This window comes from Seriola lalandi, unplaced genomic scaffold (assembly GCF_002814215.2).
Source record: "Seriola lalandi dorsalis isolate HSWRI2012SDOR001 ecotype SW California unplaced genomic scaffold, Sedor1 jcf7180002054861, whole genome shotgun sequence".
NCBI classification, from domain to species: Eukaryota; Metazoa; Chordata; class Actinopteri; order Carangiformes; family Carangidae; genus Seriola; species Seriola lalandi.
The window spans coordinates 2,617,123-2,626,405 of record NW_019525414.1 but is presented as its reverse complement, the minus strand read 5'-3'; positions in this window follow the sequence as shown (position 1 = coordinate 2,626,405).

Here is a 9,283-nt window from a genome sequence, read left to right as displayed (position 1 = left end):
CCCCCCCCCAACACCTCCCAATAAAACTGATTTGCTGTGGCATGTATTGTTTTGGAAAATAAATCAGTCGACTCTTTCCACTTCATGCACTCGTGACATCATTTGTTTCCCCTCTTAACTCAATTATTGTCACTTAGTTCATCTGTAGGGCAACAATGACTTGTAGCTACAGTATACAGGGCCCTTCCCACTCTCTGCAGCCTGACAGAAAGGAGTAGGAAACGGTTACGCCTTGAGCCTGTAAGTTTGTCAAAGTTAAATACAAGAGAGAATATTATCCGCCTTATTTTTCTGTCATCCAATCCTCTTTTTCCCGCCTCGAAAATAAGCTTTAAGGTAATTGTGTCATTGTGTCATAAGGCAGAGGGAAAATGGTAATCCATTAAATTGTATTCCGTGTTCTCTGTTGCTTTTGTAGTACAGAGCGACACCACAGGATTTTGGAAAGGTGAATTATGAATAATTGCCTTTGATCCAGGAAGCCTGACGAGTAATAACATTTAATGCTATAGCTGATCGATGAAACTGAGGCTCCGTGTTTTTTATGTCAGAAAAATCAGTTTGTCAGAAGCTTGTTTATTGTCATATTCACAAGGAGAAATTGTGATTTACTGCCACGAAACTGCTCAGTTTACTTATGTTTACTTTGCTCAACCTTCAACCTTTGCAGCCTGAAATGTTCAGCAGCTGAAAGTTTGGAAGGAAAAAAAGCCATTTGTGGTGAATAATTTAGTGTTAAACACAAGAGGGGCCAGATGTTACTGAACACACACGTTTGAAAAGGTCTTTGTTGTGTCAATTAGTTGATTAAGCATCATCCTCTCCCCTGCTGCCGCCGGAAACCCGATCTGTTTTTAAACGGATTCACATTACAGTGGAGAGCAAGAGAAAGGGGACATTTTCAATTACATGTCAGCACATATGACTGACAGTCAGCCACCATTTGATCAGGCTTTTACTTTAATTGCTTGCATTTCATTAAGTATAATCATTTATGGTGGAATTTAATCAGTGAGGATTCAGCCGCACACTGTGTGGACTCAGGCAAGGCAAACAGACAGGAGAATACGTTCAATTAAAGTATGAGAGGTGGCAGACAGCCTCATCATTGGGCTTAATTCACCTCTAAAACTAGCAATATGTCGGTGTTTAATTAGGTTTATACCACTCAATTCAGCATTCTTAGATTTTGTACATGCCGGTCAAAGCCATCAGCTCAGTAAGTGGACAAACAACTGTGTGATAAACACTTCTAATCAGCAAATTAGTGAATGAAAAAATCTTTGACTATTAACAGTGAAAACTTAAAGACTGGAAATGAACAACACAGGCCTCACCTCTAACATTTTAAAAGGGTTTGAAAGACAGAAAACTGAAAAGCCTTTTGTTTTTAAAAACTATTTCTTCCCACACTAAATACTTCCTTCCTACACAAAATCTCTAAGATGCCTTCCGTAGATGCAATCTTTTGCAGAAAAAGAGGACAACGTCAGCAAAACACAAAGACACAAAGAAGACAGAGAGTGAGCAAGCGAGCATGAGTGGGTATGAGGAAAGAGTAAAGGAGTGAGAGCCAGACTGAAAAATAGAGAGAGAGACACAGAAAAGAAGCCCTGAGCCGAGCCTTATGACGAGAGCCTTGGCTCAGCAGGAAGTCTTCATCCTCCTAAATATTTAGCAAGCACCTGATTCTCAGCTGATGGTCCAGACCTGGCCATATTAGGTCAGGAACATCACAAGACCTGATCCTCCACCACCTGCCAGTGGAACGCACTTCCACATCATGTCTCCTTCTCTGTCAGACTCTCTGGTTCACCTGTAAGGAGGAAATCTTTTTTTTTTTGCAAAGAACTACATTACCCCTGCGACTGATGGAAGATACTGTATGTCACTTGTGGATTTAAAAGAAATCTTTGGTTTGCTGATCTAACAAATTTTTAATCCAAAATATGAGTAGATAGGTAACAAACTGTTATGGAGAATTTCTGTCCGTCAGCAGAGCAGTGAAGCACTCTTAATTGCTTGCACACAGTTAATAAACCCTTGTTTTTTGCTTTGGAAATAAGCAGATAAATGGAAAATGCAGTCATATGACGAATGGTGATTGGATTCTAAAGGGTCAGGCCACCTGAATGACATAAAAACATATTTTACTTTTATCAAGCAAGAGAATTTTGGTTTTCCACAAACACGTGGAACAGTTATGAACTTCTTTCTAGTGATTAATATACAAACTGTTGAGAATGTGTTCTGATGATGATTGGTTTCTGGAAACATGTCTCTCGTTGAGTTGTGTCGTTGAGTCGTTGAGTTTTTTAATATTTTTTTTAATTTTAGGGCTTTAAAAATACCACAAACAAAATTCCATTCACCCTCATATTGAAGTGGAGGGACCGATATTTTCAGAACCTGAGCAAATGAAACCAAAGTGGTCTGCGTGGCTCGATGGTGGATGGGGTACCTGAGAGGGTAAACCAACCATTGAATCAATAGACCCATACCATGCTAGTGTCTCGGGGGCCGGCTAGTCCCCCGCTTTGGTCTGAACTGATGTGTTTCAACAACGATAGTAACCAAGATACTTTATACAGATGTTCATATTCCCCAGAGGATGAATCCCTATGACTTTGGTGATCCCCTTACTTTTCCTCTAGTGGCACCACAAGGTTGATAATTCTGGATCTAAATGAAATGTCTCGTCAAATTGGTTAAATCACCATGACATTTTGTGCTGACATTCATGTTCCCCTCAGGATGAACTGTAATCACTCTGTTGAGCCATTAACTTTCTAACTTCAGCATTTTTAATTTGACCATGATTATTTACCTGTAAAACAAATGATGTTCCCATCATCGTCAGCTGTGCTTTGTGTTTTGTGCCAATTACCAAATGTTGGCATGCTAACAGGCTAAACTCCTGCTTGAGGCTCCTCCCTCAGCACGATAGCATTGTGAGCATCCTACAATGCTGAATTTAGCATTTGGCTCAGAGCACCGCTGTGCCTAAGTACAGTTTCACAGAGCTGCTGACTCGGTTATAGTCTGTATCTTGGTTTTATTGTGATCACGTAGCTCAAAGTGATACTCGGCCGACTTTCAGTTAAATGTTTTGTCTTCATCTCTAAAGAAATCCACTACCAGACGTTAGTTTCACCATCAGCACCATGCTGCATTTGGCTTGTTAACGTTTGCTCATGCTTCTGGCTGAAATGCCACAAATGAGCAGAAATATAATGAAGGAGAAGCAGCAGGAGACAGACATAAACAAAACTTTCTCTTTGACTGTCTTCTCTGTCATTGTCTCTCAGTAAGAAATGGGGAAAACCACGAGGCAGTTTCATTCATCCTATATGCAGGACGCCACGCGTGGGTGTTCACCCAACAGATGGACATCCTGAGCTACATTATAATCAGGTTATCCAGTGAGAAGAGGGACAACTCATCATTGATGGGCATGTAATTTGCATAAAAGTACACAGTGCTGTGAAACCCCCCCCCCCCCCCATTGCCTGTGACATGTGCCTTCAGTGCACTTTAATGCACAGTGCAACAATGAAAAGACAAGACGTGCCGACGAGACAACAGGCGTTTTTAAAAAAAAAAAAAAAAAAAAGAAATTCATGAGCAATGTAGAGTTCACTCCTCTTGTGCCATTTGTTTTTAAACTGCTGCAGCTCTGAGTGCTGTTAATACTTTGTGCATCAGTTTGTTCTTGTTTTCCAGACAGTGTTCAGTAGCAGCCTCTGGGGCTTGTCTACAGTCAAACAGGCTTCCTCCTCTCTTTCTCTGTTTTCTGTCAGTTTTAAGTGATAGAAGACAAGGGTGAGGGATGTCATCAACAAGCGGCTGTACAGGAGTGTGTTGTCTGTTGACGCTGGTCTCTCCTGGCACATGCGAGAGCTGTCACTTTTCCTCTCAATCACAAAATCTTGAGTGTCAAAACACAGAGGCAGAAATTATATTCAGAATCTTTGGCCACCATCTGCATGAATTTCATTTTTTAAATATGATTTCAGATCTAAATATCAATAATAATAATAATAATAATAATAATAATAATAATAATAAAAATAATGTCTGAACTTATTAGTAGCATGTACTTCATTAAAACCCTGCATCAGAATTTAAATGTTAAATTAGAGGAAAAAAAAAACAAAAAATCTTGCTGTATTTATTTTCTCAGTTTCCTGTGCTTACTCTTTTGTATCGTAATGGCAATATTTTCACAATGTTCCCCACCATCTGTGGGAATGTGATACCTTTCTATGGCTGAGTGAAAGAAGGGGTGGGGGGAGGAAGTGGTGTTCTCTAATCCCAGAATCCCTCACATCGAATCATGCAAATTTGGTGCACTTTGAAGCGAATCCAGCTCCTACCATATGCAGAGTGAAAACAACAATCTATTATGCATGCATTGCACCAAGCTTATGGTAATGTTATTTCTCTGCTATTCCTATAAAGTCAAATTTGCAGATGCACAACATATCTAAAGTTTCTTTCAAAATAATATTTGTCTCATTGTGGTGTGTATTTGTGAATAACAAGCAAAGCGTTTGGAGGTAGCTGCTGAGATCTGTTTGTGTCTCGCTATGGAAGTGATGCTTGAAACATTGGATGGGTGATATTTTCTTCTCCCAATCTGTATTTGAGAGGTTGTATTTTTCCTGTATTCACACTGAGTATGTTCTCATGATTCAAGTTCTGCTCTTCAAAGACAGCGACACAATTGAAAACGTCCTGTGATACAATGCTATTTGTTTTTCATGGTGTTTGGCACTGCTCAGCACCAAGTAGCTTAGCGTTCACATCTCAATGTCTTTGTCACATTACTCAGTAACAGACCACGTTATCTTGCCAGAGAAACATGACGAAGTTCGAGATCTGCATCATAAACTTTCAATGACCAGGTATGTGTTTAAGCACTCAGGCTGCTCCTCACAACAAAAACTGCCGGGCACTTTCCCATCATATTTCACAAGCCAAAAAGCTGTCAGTGCGCTTTGTTGCTCTTTGTCTACGGGTGGATTAAGAACACAACATCAATGATATTTCCATTTGTTCAATGGATAATTAGGGCCCACGACATGCCAAGAATCATTTTCCATCTTGGCTCATCCTAATTTGGGGGAGGAATCATGCAAAGTGTAATTGGCAAGACGAGATGTGACTGGTGTCTCCCAAGCGGATCCACGCTTTTGTTACAACACGCAGTCCTTAATGAAAAGACGGGCGGCTCGCTTGATTATGTTGTGTCGTAATATAAAATCATATGCGTAAGCCTTCCAACACTGCACAAGTAAACTATCTGTCAATCTATCTATCTATCTATCTATCTATCTATCTATCTATCTATCTATCTATCTATCTATCTATCTATCTATCTATCTATCTATCTATCTATCTATCTATCTATCTTTTTCCCTCCCTCAGAGCATCTGAAAGAAGAAACTACTGAAAGCAACATCAGCAGGTTTGAAACTGTCTGGGTCAGTGTGGGTGGCATTGAAGAAGGGATGGCATACCATTGAAATGACACACACACACACATGCACACCTACACACACACACACACACACACACACACACACACACACAAACGTACACGTACACGCACACGCACACACACACACACACACGCAGACAAGCACACTTTGTGGTGTACCTGTGACAGTACTGTTATGAAAGATGACAGTGTGTCAACCAGTTTCTTGTTGATTATGAAACCTATTTCACACACCGAGGTACTGTTTTCCTGCAATGCTGCATGTGCCCAAACCTTGTACATACACTATGTGTCAGTCTACACCCCTGATGATGGATTCATATGTGTTTTGTTCCAGTTAAACACACCGAGGATCCTTTAGAAGACCTTTAACACCCTGAACACAAAGTCCCCCCGTTGATTTTCCCCTTAAGTTTATTTACAGCAAGATTGAAGAATATCTGCGTATAGCACAATTACTGTCACACTGTCTGACAGTACTGGCTTGTTCCTGTTCTTATCCATATACACTGAGAGAAATATTATTATATATAATGTATAATACACCTCCAAACTTACTGTGATGCTTTTTCAAGGTTGCACCACTCCATCAAATGGAAATATTCGAAATATTTCGTGCATCATTTTATCCAAATTTCTTCAAAAGCCTGACCTACTTGGCATCTCTGGAAACTGGAATTTAAAATGAAGCTCAGCGCTGAACAATGCTTGGCTGCACAGCATGACTTTGTAATGACTGGGTCACCAACAGGTCAGAGTGGTTTACATTTCAGGTTTTTTTTTGGTGCATACATACAGTATAGTACATACACAACACTGATACACGCACACAAACATGCACACAGCAGTCACACCCATGCACCCATTATGCACATGAAGCCTCATAGCACGAGCATGCACCTTATAAATCCACAGGATTTGGGGAATTAAACTGTTCAGCTACTGTTGCGAGTGAGTGTGGCACAGTAGGGGCAGCTGCATATCATGCAGGATGAGAGATGGGACGTGGGGTGGCTTTATCACTCAAACTGGCCTCATGGAGCCCGGTGCTCTCTGCCAGCCAGACTCCAAGTTATTCTGTGCCAGTGGAGCATTGATTTTCCACACTGTTAGCTCACATTATTCCCCCTTTCCTCAGAGGAAAATTGCTGGGATGAAAAAAAAAAAAGGACTCCCTGTGATCGATTGGTCCACTGCACTACTGAATTCAGGTTACAAGCTGAGGGAGATGAGGAGAGAGGGAGAGCAGCGAGGGAGGGAGAATGAGGATGAAGACGGTGCACAGCGGGGGGGGTTTGCATGTTAGTCTCATTGAGGTAAATATGGACTTGTAAAACTAGGGCTGAGGAGGAACAGACACAGTTGTAAAACAACAGCGGCACAGCAGTTCACATGTGTTTTACACCCATTTAACATTTCGAAAAAAAAAAATCACCATTTTGCACTTTTGTATGTGATAATTAACTTCTTGCTGAGCGCTTTGTCACAGTTCTTTGCAGAGGCCTCACACAACAGTGTATGAGTTAAGGCCTATCAACCCGGTAGAGTCTTGTAACTGCACTCTTTTAAATTGTATTACAGTAACCTTTCCAAAAATAAAAAAATGTGGGCTGGCTACTCACATAAAGATCCTAAAAATATCTGCAAAACATATCTGTGAATCTGTGATCATACACTTTTTGTTTATTCAACAGTCATTTTTTCACACATTAAATAATTAGTTAATATCCAGAAGTATTGGATACAAAGCCAACAGCAGCAACAGAACACAATGTTGTATATGGAATATTATTTTCCTTTCTTCAGAAAAAACTGGCAACAAAGAGAGAACATCAAGAGCATGAAGTCGGTATGAAAATAGCCCCTGCCATCAACAGCCAGTCACTTAGCCATTTACTATTAATAAATAATGCTCCATCTTCCTCTCAGCCACTGCTTCTACTAGTTTTAAATGGTATACGTTTTCATTAATGTCAGTTGGTTCTTCTTTATTGTGCCATCCTGCATGTTAGGTGAGCCTTTCCCTCAGCCTCTTAAGACCATTATGTTAGCAGTGATGCATATGAACTCATTTTCACATGATGGATGTGGAGGACGGGGAGAGGCACAATGGCCCATACAGCAGCTCATCTCTGAGTGTGAAAACAGCAGCTTCCTGTGTGTTTTACTCTGAAACATCAGCTCGTTGCATACGCTGTGTTAGATATTAAGGGTATGACTTTTAACCATGCTAGCGGTTCAGCTCTGGGGATGCCAGTGACGGTTTGTCGGTTGGTCTGGACTGAAATGTCTCAACAACTATTTGATGGATTGCCGTGAAATGTTTTACTGACATCCGTGGTGCCCGGAGAATGACTCCTAACGACACTGTTCTCCACGAGGGCTCAGTGATTCTGCAAAGAGATGTTACTGTTTAATTTTATTTTTAGATATAAATTTTGAATGCAGTGGGCATCACAAACAAAAAAACTCCATTCACCTTCATTGTACTGGAGTGGCTGCAGAAATCTCAGACAGATGTAAGCAAAACAAAAATATCTTCGTGGTTAGACAGCACTATAGTCAAGTATAGGCAGCCTGCATGAAGCTGAAAAATATTGTATGAATAAGGATCCTGGAGGACTATTTCCATGCAGAAGCCCAGCAGGTAAACATTAGTTCCCCTGAGGAAAACCCATATCTAAAGTGTACACTTTCATACCACAGAAAAGGCTTTTTAATGAAAACGTGTCCTCCACATTTCTTATTTTAATACCATGATGCTGCCTTCATTTACATATGTAGAGATGAACTGGCCATACACTGCTGTGGGTCTTGTTTGGGTTAAGAGACTTACATAAACCTTTGATGTTGTTTGATTGAGTTTCCCTGTTGCCATGAATAAATCAAGTCACACTATTTCCAACAAAAGATGAGGCAGCCCCTCCATTTCTGACTGAGCTGGAGGTCATGATGATTACAGTCATGATATTAAATACCGCTTTTATTCACTTAATCTCAGAAAATATACCGGGCATTGTTGCGTGATGGTCATAAATTAAAGGCTCTCTCCGTAGATATCTGACCTTATACACAGTGGTTATATTTACATATCTTATCAAAGAGTTCAACATTATTATAAGCATGTTGTTAGTTTTTCCACAGATCACTGAAGATGTGGGTTTAATCAAGGTTTTTACAAATGTTGCTGATGTAAACAAACCTTGAAAAAGCTGGATTTTAGTGCTTGTGTGTATCAACACGGAGAGTGTTTCCATCCCTGTGTTTCGAATGTGATTCTTTTGTGTCAGATTTAAATTACAGATTAAAGGAGAAAGATGTTTATGTGTCACAGAAAACTGTACATACAAATAATGTTTCTCATAATTACAGGGTAATCTCACAGGTTGAAGAAATAATAAAAAAAAAATGTTTTAATTAAGTTATTTAGATTTCACCTTTCATAGGAAAATCTGATTGAGTAGTTAGGTTCATAAAAATGTTCTTTGCTTTAAATTACCTTGTTATTTCTCTATGTATACAATTAGTCATAAAAGTTGAAAATTAGCACTTATCGTAACACTATGGTAATTACCCTCTCACAAAACAAAACCAAAAACAAACATACTTCTCATCCTAAAGGCCAACAATCTTTGTTTTCATATTTATCTAAACAGGGCAATTCCTTTTTTAGGGGAGGGGGCAAAATGGGTGATAAGCATTGTCACTTTAATTACATCAAAGTAAATATTTCATATTGGCCAAATCAGATCTTGTGGCTGAAACATTCTTGTAAATGGA